The following is a 15,444-nucleotide window of genomic DNA, read 5'->3' as shown; positions in this document are numbered from 1 at the left end:
TTTGCCCCTTCCACCATCTCCACCGTACCAAAGTTCACCTTCTCTGCTGTAGATGCCGTTGAGGTCTTCACTCGTAACCCTGAGCTGGGACCCATACCAGATGTTACACACCGGGTCAGTGTGCTCTGGGACTCACATAGGCAGGGGCGCCACTCACTACGTTGGGATGCCTCCGAAGAGGGTCCCTACCTGCTACCTGCAGGTAGTATTAACACTTTTAAATGCTCCTACTGTGACCGTTCATCACGTCACCCAGAGTATATTATGGTATCCTGTAGATAGAATATGTCGTTTTCCGTCCTCTTTTATGTTAATTAGCGCCCAAGCTAGCACACGTTTACCTTTCACGGGATGCAAGTGCACACCACAAGTTAAGTGGTCGTGGCTCTAACTACGCATTCTTACCGTAAACGAGTCATACTTTCATCTGCAACTGATAGCGCTCTCACTCTGGCGTGACAGATAAGAGAATAGCCAAGCCGAGTTGAGAGAGTGAAGAAGGTCACGAACAATGCATTCAACCCTGGCAAACATTATTTCTTTATTGTTTTTCAGGCAAACGCAATACTACCAATCCACGCCTTCAACGGTTTTCAAGCACAGAAATAGCATATTTTGCGTAATACAAGGCAGATTTTCATGACTAAAGGTTCATTAGAATCAGCGAATTTTATGGTGATTTATGACACCAAGAAGAGTTTTACAGGATTGTAATGAGATCATATACACAGCAAACAAACACCCTGACAGGTGCAGACCATCTGGAGAAAGCCGACCGCTAGAACGAAGCCAGAAGTTCCCCGAACCACAAGCTCCTCCCTCACTGGGCTACCTCTGCACTGCAAACAAGCAAAATGGACTTTAAATACCTGTCCCCTTCTGATAGAGCCCCCCTTAAGGTCATCCACACGATCCCTCTTGTCCATTCCCATTAATCATACTAACTCATACAACAACTTATTTATACCTATACCATACGAACCTGGAACTCCATCCCAGCCGAAATTAGTGGTGTAGGCAATCCAAGACTATTTAAAAGGAAGTGGTTAATGTGGAACTCAAATCTGTAGAAAGTAGATCTCACTAACATAATAAAAACCTAATATTTAGTTATTAATTATCAATAAGGATACAAAATTACAGAGGTTAAGAAAATTCATTTTAGTGATATATAGAAATATAATGTTTAACTAATGATTATATGTTCTCAAGGAAACAAAGCTAAATAGTATCAAAGCACATGTAATTAAGCCATGTATACAAAGATTTTATATTTTATGATTTTCTAATAGAATAAGTTTTAAGTTTGTCAAAAATGTTCTAATAGTTCTTAAGTCTTTACTTATGTAAATAACAATTATTTGAGATTCAGATTTGGCTGATGATGCTCTATAAGGGAGCAAAACATGTCCCATATATAACTTTTTAACTAATGAAGTTATTTTAAATGTAACAACATTATATTGTATTGAACAGGTGGATTCATAATAAAACTTTATTATTGCTTTTCCATTGTCGTCAGTCTTTGTCCTATTAACTGCCCTTAAAAATTAGTGACGCCAGTTAACGAAGGGTCCAACTCTGGGACTCTCGTTCACCAGCTGAGACTACCCAGGAAATGGGGGCAACGTACACCTTCCCAATGGCAAGAAAGTATGCTAAATGATGAAGAATACAAAGTTTGTTAATAATGAAGCCATGCTTAAATTTTTGAATAAGAAAGAAGCAATCAAAATTTACATCACAAAAAAGCTGACGTAACCAACCTAAATGACCATAAATACTGCCCCCTCTTCGCTCTACCTACATAATATCTGGACAACACTTGCTCTTGAAATTAGCGCTTAACAGCCTTTAGAGTATGCTTCATCATAATATTAACATCTAACAGATACTCTCTATTTCAATTCCATACTTTATTTACCTAAAATCATTAACTTGCATTCTTCCATATTACACAAAATACATAATCACCTTCTCTTCCCTTCCAGTGATGAAGGGAGTTTTCAGAATGGTCCACTTGCTCCACCCCTATTTCCCCCTCCTGACTCCACATTACAGTATGCTAGATTATAACATCCAATAGGAAGAACCCACAATGTTCCACTTGTTACTCCCCTGCTTACCCTCCCCTCTCTGCCAATAGTATGCTATGCCCTAAACTTTCCATTTGCCTCTCCATGACCACAGACTTGGAATAATGTTTAGTGACAACGGACTTAGCATCAGCAGTCTAGAGAATGTGTTAATACTTGTAAATTCATTATCTGTTATTACTTGTCCATATTATTACCTAACTCTCTATCACTGAGAAGTTTAAGCAATGTAAACAATATTGTACATATATATGGATGTTTAAAGTGATTTGATAGAATCTGAGAATGTTCTTGTAGAATGAAACATATCAGTCTTTGTATAATAGTGCATATTTTTACAGGTTTGTTTATAGTGTATTATTTATATTGAAATTGTTGCGTGTTTGGCAGAATGGAAGAAAAAATGAAATGGTGTATGGCTTTTAGTGCCGGGAGTGTCCGAGGACAGGTTCGGCTCGCCAGATAAAGGTCTTTTGATTTGATGCCCAGAGGCGACCTGCAATTCATGATGAGGATGAAATGATGATGAAGACGACACATGCACCCAGCCCCTGTGCCAGCTAAATTAACCAATTAAGCTTAAAATTCCCAACGCTGCTGGGAATCGAACCCGGGATCCCTGTGACCAAAGGCCAGCATGCTAAACATTTAGCCATGTAGCCGGACAGAGTGGAAAGTTTTTATGTTACATGAATACAGAGATCAAACTGAATAAGTAAGTGTGATTGAGTCTTAGCTGTAGGGACAAATGTAATGTCGCATTAGACTGCTCACCTGGTTTCCCCTCCTTCAACTTGGCGAGTTAAGGCATGTCCTGCTTGTGATAAGCTCTCTCACTGTCCACAAGATTTGTTTCAAGACCGTTTGGCTCCATGTTCCCCACTGCATTCCCAGCAACATTCTGAAGAGCGTCCTTCTGAACCTTTCTCTCCTGCACTGGAAAGTGGATTTTCCCCGGGATAACTTTCTGCTGCACCATATTCACACTATCTTTGACCAAGCCATCTTGTTCTGCAATATGAGCTTTCTGCTGTTGAATGATACTTGGAATGTTCTTGACTGGGAATCTCTGTTCTGGAATTTTAACTTTATCTGGAATAACTTTGTTTTCTGATATATTTGGATTGTCTTTGGCTGGGAATCTCTGTTCTCGATTTTTAGGTTTTCTTGGGATAACTTCACTTTGTAAATTATTTAATTGCTTTCATCTGGCAAACTCTGCTCTGGAATTTTATGTTTTCCTGGCATAACTTCATTTTGTAAGATACTGGGTTTGTCTTCGACTGGGAATCACTGTTCAGGAATTTTAAGTTTTTCTGGGATAACTTCATTTTGTTGGATATTTGGACTGTTCTTGGCTAGGAATCTCTGTTCAGGAAGTTTAATTTTATCTGGGGTAACAACTTGTTTGTGGTCAATATTTGGATTGTTCATGGCTGGAATATTAGCATTCTCTGGGACAACAATTTTCTGCTGAATATCCTTGGCCAGGACTAATTGTTCAGGAACACCGACATTCTTTGCACCATCGCCGCCGACGACTTTGTTAACTTGTTCTACTGTGAGGTTCTTAGTCCTATCTATCTCCTTCTTGTGCTCTTGCAGCACTTGAAGGATCTGTTTCTGCTCTTGAAGCAGTTTTATTTGTTACTCTTCGTGCTCCTCGAGTTTACGCAGAATTTCAGCGTCTTTCTCCTCGGCGGCATTCTCTGCCCTCTTCTCTGCTTTTGCCATCTCCTCATCCTCTTTGCGAATGGCATCTTGGTCCACGAGCTTTGCCCCCTCCTCCTTGTCTGGCTCCGGAACCTGTTGGTCCGGTGCTGCGCTCTTAGACTCGGCTGGCGCCACTAGATGCTTCGACTCCGCCTGTGCCACTGTATACTTCGCGACCTCTTTAGGAACATCTTGAGGCTCGAGCGGTACCGGAGGCTCTTGCCTTGCTTTTGAAGTTGCTGGTAACTCCACCGCATCATCTTTCATTTTAACTGTAAGCAAAAAGGACACTTTATCAGAAAAGAATTGAGCTGGCTGACTTGAGAGGTTCAACAACTTAAATACATTTTAAAAATAACCAAAACATTTTATCTTATGGCAAGGCTGGTGAAATCCCAGGTGCTCGGACGTCATGGTGCCGGAAAGAAATGTATAGGCACCTAACATTTTCAAATTGTAACTGCTAAACTCCAGTCTGAAGAAAAACAATGTTTTTGGAATATATTTCTACTCTGAAAATAGCAACGCATAAAACATAAATTTGGTGGTTTTTAAAATAACTCCATAATGCAATTTGTTCCTAAGTTAATTTATTTTTGTTGTTGTTGTTGTCGTCTCTCCAACGTATGTAATTACAGAGATTATTAGGTTTAGAAGTGGTTATAAGCGGTGGTAACACGTGAACATTGACTTGAATCAATATGAGCGTCCAATAGGCCTATATCTCGTGATCGCTCTTAACCATTACATCGACAACTTAAACCTCTACCTTTTGCCGCTCTTGGCACCACATTTTATTTACTATTTTCCTCGTGTGCTGCACTACTATGTAATAACAACTGCTCTGGTCTTAGTACATTTGGGCCCATTAACCCATTCAACGCTAAACCCGTATATATATTGTACTGGTTATGACCTGAACATGCCGTATTTTTTCGCTATTAATTATACTTCATCGTCACGCAAGACGTTCAGAGCAAATTTGGTTTGTTTACGTTCGGAGGAGCGAACAGGCGAGCCGCCGACAGCTGTGTGTGTGACGTATCTGCAGGGACAATATAGACTAGCCGCCTGACACCACGTGTAGCCTGCATGGTCTGGTATATTCTGGATATGAACGTTACACCTCCGCGAACATTCCATTGAGAAAAAATCAAAACTTCTCTAATATTAATCGCAGCGACTTGATCAATACGTCATTGTGAATCTTAAGGAAATCCGTCGAGGGCTTCGCAAGATAATCAGCCTCAAGTGATCACATTATATGATGATGTAGGAGGCCCGAACAGAATATAAGGAGAGCTCACTTTACCCAGATCAGACAGTCATAGCTGGGTGTTCAGCCTGACTCTCCACGCTGCAGTGTTCGTCGAAGTGCTGACAGAGTCTACCTTTGAATATTCAAAGTCTTCCTGTGGGACTTAAACACTGACAGTCATGTTGAACTTATCAATTGTGCGTGTGTAAACTCTAATGTATAACAAAGTCTTTATAATGGACATTGAGTCTATCAGTCAAAGTTAAATTGAAATAATAAATATGGTAGTTCAACCTATTCAATACAAGTAAATAAGAGATGTAGAGATTACATTCTTATTTAATTAAAAGTGGAAATGGTACCGGTTTCGACCCCAGTCTGGGTCATCATCAGCCGATTGTAACTCGAAAAACAATGCATAAGTAAGAAAGAAGTTAACGGTCAAGTCCACACAATATCAGTTGAAGAGGCGATATAAAAATGACGGGGGTAGGCACTGTAAAATTCAGACGAAGTGGAATGTAAGTCACTTAAAATAAGTAATGCGTAATCTTCCGAGCATCAGCACGGCACACGCAATGTTTGGCACTGTTTCACAATGTTCACGAAAAGCAGAGAATATTTAAATGAGCCAGATTGCATACACCATCAGGCACAAAGTCACAACACAATCCAAATATGAAGATCTAAAGTCATGAAGAAGCCGAAGGCGAGCAGCTCAATCGAAGTAACTTGCAAGCTCCAGAAGATCGGCGCGGTGTTTACAACGTCAAGTGCTGTAGTTTCATATGCTGACGGAGATTGAAGGATAGATTAATGATCAAGTATTTGCTTAGTTCACGAAAATATACCTGTATATATGTATATATATACTTATAATACGATTCAGTACAATTGAATACGTAATTATGATCTTTAAGATTTTTAGAACAGTTGACGTGAAAAAACAATAGTGAATAGAAAAAATGGTAAAAAGCGCAATACCAGAAACAAATGAATACGTGTATGCACAGTGCGCTATTTTTTTAATATAAAAAAAATTAAGGTCGTGATTGAAGTAGTCAAATTTGGCGGACGCAAGGCATGAGTTTAAATTTGAAAGTGGGGGCCTGAAATGAAGGTGAAAATGTAGCTTAATTTTTTTAGGTGAAAAGAAAAATAGGACAAGTTAATAAAGAAAGAAGTTTAGTGGATAAGAAAAGATTAAAAGGGTTTAAAGTTAAAAGGTGGTGAGAAAGGATAAGATAGGGATGAAGGAGGGGTAGTTTAGGGTGGGTTACTGGAGGTACAAAATGTGGGTAGGAACTTTGTAAGGCATGGAAAGGCATGGAAAATTGAATTGAATTGTTAATGAACACCGTGCCTCACCCGCCAAACCTGTATATATACGTTTTAGGTGCAGTGTGTACTCCACCGATCTCATATATGAACGGGATATAGTGTCATGCTTTGAAATTCCATGGACATGCTCAAAGAAGTTCTGTATGAGAGGAAGATTTAGGAAGTCAAATAGGATGTTGGGTTTTTCAGAAATGTCGTTTAAGTTGAAATTGGGGTTGAAATATCGGTCAAGGTGAATAAAACAATTTTCAGTAGTGTTAAGAGGGGGCCTTTGTTAATGATTTTAAGTATTTTCATGTCTTTTTCAATATTGGTGAAATTGTGCTTGGAGTCATGTATGTGTTGTCCTATGGTGGAGAATCTGTTGTATTTAATGGCGTTGATGTGTTCGGAGTATCTGATGTTGAAGTTGTGGCCAGTTTGACCGATGTAAGAGGAGCTGCAGTTGTATACTCCAGATTCAATGATTAAATTGGTGGCTATATTGAAAGTGTTGAGGTTGGGCCAAATGTGTTTGAGGCCCTTTGAAAGAATTAAGCCTTCATCATCACTCAGAGTTGTTTTAGATAAATTGACTATAGGAGGATGGAATTGTTCAATGGTTTTGGAGGGTGTGTTAATTTTCTTAAACTGATATTTATGTGAGGAATTGTTCTTAAGAATGTTGAGTTTTTCTCAAGGGTTTGTTGCTTAATTGACAATTCATGAAATAATTTATTGTCAACTTCAGCTAGGAAGAGGTTCCATTGAGCACTCGGGAGAAGATTAGCAATTTCTAGATGTGTTTCATATAATCTGTTGTTTAAATATGATTTTTTCTTGTGTAAGAAACGAATTTCGTTTTTTAACCAAATTTTGTTGGTTATTCTTTGGATTTTTAATACGTGAGGAGAGGAATGGGTTTTTCCTGATACAACCTTGAAGAAATTTGGGGGTAAGAATATAGGAAATGCATTGTTTTAGGAAGTCTATATCTTTTCCTAATTTAGTGATCTTGATCTTAAGGCCCATGAAAGAGAAGGCATTTTGTTTAGCTTGGTTCGCTTGTGCATTTAAAGATAAAAATTTCATTGTTCCGTACTGAAAAGTATCACAGTTAAATTGATACTGTGATACTTTTAAATACGGAACAATGAAATTTTTATCTTTAAATCTATCAATCAAGTTGAACTTATAATCTGTGCGCATATTGGAACTCTGATTATGACAAGTCGTTTATTGGACTTAAGTGACAACAGTCAAGTCGGAGTTATATTCTCTGCGCATGTAGAAACTTCTCGATGCAACTTACTTTTGTTCTTGTAGAACTGAGTCACGTTGCTTGTGTGAAACTTAGCATCTGAACAAACATATTTAATTTCAATGTGACACTACTACGTTATACTATTAACTGTGACATTTTGAAGTATCTCAGTCAGCATAATTTCATTGGGATTTAGAGTGTTTATGAAAGTGTTCGAACTTTCACAAGAGTGTTAATGCAAGTGATTGCCATATCATGTGCTACGACACCAAGTTTTCACTCCGAAATCAAACTGCGTTCTTTATCCAATTCAAAATTGTGTATTATTTCTTCTGAACAGTAAGTAAATTATTTGTGCGTGAATGACAGCAGCGTCTTTGATAAACTCTCTAACAACGAACTATGCTTTTCATTTCAACCTTATTTCTTCGTCAAAGTGTTAAGTGTTGTTTCATGACTGACAGCAGTGTCTTTGATAAACTCTAGAGCAGTCATACATATCTTTCAATGTCAAGTGCTACTTTATTTACTAGAAAATCACCACAAACTGTGCCATGTGCATGAACAATTTTTGAGTTTCATTATTTCTATTCATGAACTGTGATTTATTTTCTTCCAATCTCGATGCTACCCGCATCTTCATCTTTAGTGAACTTATAAATTCTATCTACAAGATTAAGAGTGAATTTGACTGCATATCCCAAATATATTAAATAAAACAGTGCTGTTAAACCAAAGTGTCGGTGGACTGTGTAATTCTGGACACTTGTATAAGTTACGTGACGAGTGATTACCCTGCAACATCGTCGGAGAACATCGGAGATCATCCAGAACGTCGAAAGTTTGAGACTCAAACCCATATCTAACCAACCTGGATGTTCCTGCCTTATCTCAACGTAATATTGGCAACTTCCAGAACGTGTTCCAGCCCCGTTCAGCCTGGTGAACTGGGAGCACGGGTCATCAAAATGCGACGTTGAAGACAGCAACTATCAACAATAAGGTGATGTGCACTTTGAAATGCATTTTCTGAATAAAACCTATTATTCAGTCTATTTTAAAAATTTCTTGTAGATATGACCCTGCCTCGCGTACCAAGCCCTAGCTAGAAACCACCCAGAATTGCCCTGAGACCTACTTCGTGCTAACTTTAATATTAATTCATAAAGTCGGACTATTTCACTGGTACAATATAATATATATGTTAATGAACGCCGTGCCTCACCCGCCAAACCTGTATATATACGTTTTAGGTGCAGTGTGTACTCCACCGATCTCATATATGAACGGGATATAGTGTCATGCTTTGAAATTCCATGGACATGCTCAAAGAAGTTCTGTATGGCAGATATGCCACTCCATTTCGCATGTTTTGAAAGCGATCTGGTATTAATTCAGCTTCGTTGGAGTGGAAAATCTTTCGCATTTACGTGTAGCCATCATGGAGTCTTCAAGTATATATTCAACTCTTGTTGATGAAGAAATTGAATGTTTCCTCATAAACAGTGATTCTGGAGAGCTATATTTTGATGATGAAGATGGATAATATATAGGGGGCGATACAGACTACAACAAAGTGCGAGACGAAGTAGTAATGATGAATTTCGTGCTAGATTGTCACCCCCTCCTCAGAAAAATTCTTTTTTCCCTAAATGTTAATGATTTTGATAATACCAGTCCTTGGATCAACAATTTTATATTATATTTCAGTAATAATATCACCAAGCGGAGTAGCCTTGCGTGTTAACATGCTACGGCATTGGAGCCAAACTCTGCATTTGACAGGCGAGTGCGTTCGAAATCCACCGTCAAATGTCCTGAGAATTTTTTTTTTCTTTATAGTTTCCCTTTTGCACTCCCAAGCAAATACCGGGACAGTTCCTATTCATAAGCCACAGCCGATTCCCTCCACTTTCGTACCCAGTTTCATTCACCATCATTCATTTCATATTCATCATCTTCTCAACTGAGGTTGACATCAGGAAGGGCATCTGGCCATAAAAAAAAGCTTTGAAATATAATCTCACTTCATCCCCGACCCCGTATTGGGCTAAGGGGACGATATGCATTCCATTGATAGTATCAGTAAAAATGTATCTGTAAAAGTGCTTCTTCCTTAAAAAGAACCTGGCCCAGAAGGGTTCACCTGGTCATTAAAACTCAGCAGTGGAAAGGTTAAATGAAGTATCTAGAGTAGTGAATGTGATTTGATAGTGATTAAGATGAAGTGAGTGATTGAACTGGTTAATACTACAGGGGTAGGCAAATTATTTTTTTATGTCTGGCACGCAAGAAATTTTACTGGCTCCTACATTTGCTTCTGACTTGACCAGACCTGTCTTCTGGCATGTGACTCGAATAAAAATTGCAAGCAAATTTTATGGTAATGATAAGTAGTCGTGCTCCAGTAGGCTAAAGTGGGCCTAATGCAAGATCTTCCTCCACTTCATTCAGCCACTTTCAGTTTTGTTGTGGGAAAGGAAGAACGAGGAGAAAGGCAGAATAGATCTACACATCATGTACACCATGGCTGAATAGGAACCTACTTAAGTGCAACTTCACAAATGCATTGTTCAGTAAGGGTAATTTGAACTAGCCCGCCTGGTGGCCATGATCGTTTAGGCTTTGAAGTAGCAATGGTCTGACACTGTGGTTAGCTGGTTCGAGTCCCATTGGTGGAAAACGTTTTCACCATCACAATGATGGCCGTCAGTGTAGTGGAGGTGGTGGTATACTAGATTGCGTGCCAAAAGCCTGGATTCAATTTCAAAACTCTGCACAGTGCTCATAATGGAGTGAGGGCATGTAACGCTGTTGAGGGTGAATCTGTAGTCTCAGTGCAATGTGCGTTCCATATTAAGTTCCATTGTAATCCTCCAAGTGATAATAACATCTATAGATGTTATGTGTTTGAAGACACCAGCTGTCTTTGCAAAAGGCAAGAGTTCCAGAAGACCAACAAAAAAAGCACGTCTTGAACAAGTGAAAGTATCTTTCAAGCGTAGTCCCAAGAAATCAGTTCGGAGGGCTTGTTGTGAATTACCAGTTCCATTGATGTCAGTGTGGAGAGATTTAAGGAAGCAGGATTGAAACACCTGTTGCAACAATTACTCCAGACACACTGAACGAGATGTGGGGTGAACTCTGCGATCAACTCTATATGTGCTGTGTGACGAATGGTGTTCACATTGTGCCCGTTCGCATCTCGAAGACCAACAACAAAATGGCGGCGTAGGAAGGTATGGCCCATGCGATCTACTAAGGCAATGAACTTCATATCAATGCAGCGAATAGGAGGCTATGTACGTCATGGAAAGGATAAATTTCGAAGACACTGCAGAACAGTAGAGGCTCATTTTGAATTGTTTTAAAAAAAATATAGCAGCGGGAGGATTGTTTAAGAACTCACTCTCAAAAAATTACTTTCGCGGAGACAAGACGCAGAAACGAGCGGAACTACATATCCGAAGAATATTCTTAGCTATTGAAGAAGAATATTAACTACTGTATATATATCGGCGATAGCATACGAGTAAATTATTCACTGGTGTATACTAGTAGAAGAGGCGAGAAATTATATATAAATATATAATTTTTGGTGATATACGACGGACTTGGTTTAGTGAGCACCAACTCAGCGATCGAAAGAATCGGAATTCATCATTTATAATTTTGAATAACTTCATACGAGAAGATAGTAAATACCGTAGCAGTAAACCTAATAACTATTTACGGAGGAATCTTTTCAGAGCAAACAAAAACTTCGACGATTACCTGAAATATTAGAAATATGGAAAATATCATGGCTAATTACTGCGCACCTGGAATTCTTTTCGTTGTCTATAGATATAAGATGATGACTGTCTGCTAATTTAACAAGATGGACCGAACTGGGGATATGTACCGTTGAGCCAGATGACCTGCTGTGGATGATTGGACCGGCCAACCAGTGGACATGATGACGTGGATGAGTACCGGCCAGCCAAGAGACCGGACGATTAGGAGTGGTCCGACGAGCTGAGTGACCAGCTGATGACCATGAACGTGCAATCCAACCAGAGATCCAGATCCGATCTGAGGGTCTAGCTGCAACCAAAGGATGGAGCAACTACCAGACCAAACGTGGCAACTGACGAGCTAAGTCCATACATTTCTTTAGTAGAGTAGTTTCTTGTAATCTGCACCCTCAAGCTATTTTGGCATGTGCTGAATATTTTGGTGATTTTTGAAGTAATTAAGAACGCGTGTGTAATATAAGTGAAGTGTGAAATACTTAAGGCTTTAAGATAAGATGGAAGTGTAGAATTAGAATGTTAATATAACATATACGGGTTACCGCACTAGCATATCTACAGTGGAACTAGTTTGGATAAGAGGTAGAAGTGTTGCTTGTGAATACCTTGTAGCAATGAGTCTAACTTACTAATGAAATTTCGATTAATCTCGCTTACCTGAATATAGATTACATCACGAAATACCTGCGCGATGCGATGATTATTGTCAAATTAAGTATTCCTTTCATCATAGAAAGTGGGCATTGAACTCGTACTACTGACGTTAAGATAAAGGTTATTAACTGCGTACTTTTACAAAGCAATTCTAGAATATTTAGCATATAGTTTTGGGAGTAATGGCTATATGCATACGGCCATATGGAAGCCGGTATTATGTTAAAGTGTCTTTGGAATAGTGTTGATATGTGTTTATTTATTGGAGTATATTGATGAATGGTTAAAGTATAGAGGTTTGTTTATGTTCTACGGGAAGTGTAAGAATTGCTATTCGACGTGATAATGGTATATTAGAAATACGAGGTGAGTTTCTGTGCCGTATTTGAAAGTATATGACAAGGAGAGAATAACGCGCAGATGACCATTCTAAGGTAAGATAAACATGTATTACGTAGAATTGTGTATCGTGACAGTTATATTTATGTCTGACTTTGGTGAATAACAGGTACTGCGTATGAGAGAGTGTTTAATATACGATTCAATAGACTCATGACTGAGTATACATCTAATATTTCGTGGTGCGGTGACGTTACGGGATAATACGAAATAATTTAATTCTATACTATCCATACAAGTTCAGTAGCACGTATATATATGAAGTATTGAGACAGTGCAGATCGCAAGAGTACATTGAGCCAATAATAGAGGAGTGTGTAGATCAGAAACTACTTGAATAAATAGTTAGATATTTATTTCTTTTCATACAATAATTATTTCAATTCGGGAATTTTAAATATGAAGTATATTACTATGGTTAGTTAGGAGCCATATGTCGTAGGCTTTAGGGAGGTATTGCCTTAGCTCGTAAGTTTGTTACTTGTGCGTACTCAAAATATGTGACCAAATAGTCAGAGTTCAGATCTATGAATGAATATAATCTATGAAAGACTAAAACTTATGAATGGAAAGTTGGAGGACACTTTTACAGTTTAATACTCACTATCACTATCACTATCACTATCACTATCAGCCATATTCAATCATTTTTACGATGTGGCCTCTTTAAGTCCAAAGCAAGGTAGGTTTTCATGAGGTCTCTCCATCTGGGACGGTCTTGAGCGATGTTCTGCCAATTGATCCCAGTAATCTTCCGGATGTCTTTATCCCATCTGTCCGGTGGTCTTCCCCTTGGTCTGAGATGATCTTTCGGACACCACTCAAGCACAAGCTTTGTCCACCTACCATCAGTTCTCCGAGCAACATGGCCTGCCCACTGCCATTTTAGGGTAAATACCCTTTCTAAAATGTCACTGACCTTCGTGACTGACCTGATGTAATCTGCTCTCTTCCTGTCTTTCTTCGTCAAGCCTAGCATGAACCGTTCCATAGCTCTTTGGATTGTTCTGAGTTTTTGCTTAACAAACTCGCTCAATGTCCAGGTTTCACAACCGTAAGTCAGTACGGGGAGAACACTCTGGTCAAAGACTATCTTCTTTAGGTGGGGTGGCATGTTGGATTTGAAGACTGAAGAATTTCTTCCGTAGGCTTGCCATCCTAGTTTGATACGTCGGAAGATTTCCGGTCTTAAGTCCCCTTTCATGTTTACAAGTTGCCCAAGATAGACAAATTCATTGACCTGTTGTAAAGTGGTGTTTCCCACATGCAGCTTTCCTGCTGGGGCCCACTTGTTAAGCATTACTTTGGTTTTAGAAAGGTTCATGGATAGTCCCACTTTTTGACAGGCTGAGACAAGATCATTTATTAGAGTTTGTAGTTCATCGATGTCGTTGGCCAAAAGTGTAATGTCATCTGCAAACCTTAAATTGTTCAGCCTTTTCCTATTGATTTTGATTCCTGTGCTTTGCCAGTTGATTTTTGACATGGCCATTTCTAATACGGCTGAGAACAGCTTGGGAGATATGGGGTCGCCTTGCTTAACACCTCTTTGAATGGGAAAATCCGTGGTTGGCACATTGATGTTCACGAAGGCTGAAGAGGTTTCGTAGATATGCTGGAGAACTCTTATGTAGGCAGCATCGACGCCGTGTTCAGCTAAGGCTTGCATAACAGCAGCGTGGCTCACCGAGTCAAAAGCCTTTTCAAAGTCCACAAATGCTAGACAGAGCGGCATTTGATATTCATTACTTCTGCTGATAACTTCACGAAGGGTGAGTATATGGTCGATTGTTCCAAAACCTCGGCGGAAACCTGCTTGTTCAATTGGTTGGGCAAAATCAAGCGTTGAACTGATTCTATTTGTCAGTACCTTGGTGAAAACCTTGTAAAGGACAGAAAGCAAGCTAATAGGACGATAGTTTCTGATGTCATGTATATTCCCTTTTTTGTGCAGGAGAATTATCATTGCTCTGTTCCAAGATGGAGGGATGAATGCATTGTGTAGGCAAGACGTGAATATTTTTGCCAAGTGGCTTAAAGTTTCATCACCAGCAAGTTTGAGAACGCTAACTGAAAGGTTATCGCTACCTGCGACTGATTCTTTTTTCATACTGTTTATAGCATGTCTGATCTCAGATGGGAGAACTTCCGGGACTTGGGAAATGTTGGATAAGTCAGGCAAGGACAGGTTATCATCAGCCTTCTCGTACAACTTGCTATAAAAGTTCCTGATGAACTCAAGAAGTTCTTCCCTATCAGTAATTCGTCCGTTGTCCCCATCTAATGCAATTAATTGCTTCTTCCCGATCTGTAGCTTCCTTTTAGCAGACTTCAAACTTGTTTTTTCAGATAAGCAAGTTCTCAGAGTATCTTTGTTGAATTTCTTTAAGTCGGCTTTAATTCTCTTTCTTATAGTTTTGCACAGCTCAGAGTACTGTATTTTGTCACAGTCAGACTGAATTTTCATTTCTCTCCTCCTCTTTAGCAGGTTCCTGGTATCGTCACTGAGTTTCTTATCACGAGTGTTATTCTTTTTCAACCCTCCAATTACTTCAGCCGTATCCATTAGCATTTTTGCCAGATTTTCACCAGTTGTGTCATGTAGGCTTTGTTGAAGGGCTTGATGGAATTTCTCTTTATTTTCTTCTAGATGTTTAAGATTTATTTGTTTCTTTTTCTCCCGCACTAGTTTAAGTCGATGTTCCCTAATGTTTAATTCGGCTCTAGCCCTTACTAGTCGGTGGTCACTACCAGTATTGAATCTGTTGAGGACTGATACATCTTTAATAATTTGAGGGATGTTGCAGAGAACAAAATCGATCTCGTTGGTGAATTCAAAATTGGGACTTCTCCATGTCCATTTACGCCCTGGGTGTTTCTTAAAGAATGTGTTCATTATACGCATGTTGGTGTACTCGGCAAACTGGACCAATCTCTCCCCTCTCT

The 15,444-nt window shown here is 39.1% G+C and overlaps 1 protein-coding gene across 2 annotated transcripts in view; it reads right to left on the bottom strand.

Moving 5' to 3' along the window:
- The window catches only part of LOC136857451 (uncharacterized), a 74,206-nt gene that overhangs the window by 39,331 nt on the left and 19,431 nt on the right, over nucleotides 1-15,444 (bottom strand). For both annotated transcript variants that reach the window (XR_010858538.2, XM_068225192.1), the window contains exon 2: nucleotides 2,871-4,081. The gene's annotated coding sequence lies outside the window, so the exon portion shown is untranslated. The remainder of the gene's footprint in view (nucleotides 1-2,870; nucleotides 4,082-15,444) is intronic.

This window comes from Anabrus simplex, chromosome 1 (genome assembly GCF_040414725.1).
Source record: "Anabrus simplex isolate iqAnaSimp1 chromosome 1, ASM4041472v1, whole genome shotgun sequence".
Taxonomy (NCBI): Eukaryota; Metazoa; Arthropoda; class Insecta; order Orthoptera; family Tettigoniidae; genus Anabrus; species Anabrus simplex.
Note: the sequence above shows the minus strand (reverse complement) of the source record. Positions and strands in the feature narration are given on the sequence as shown.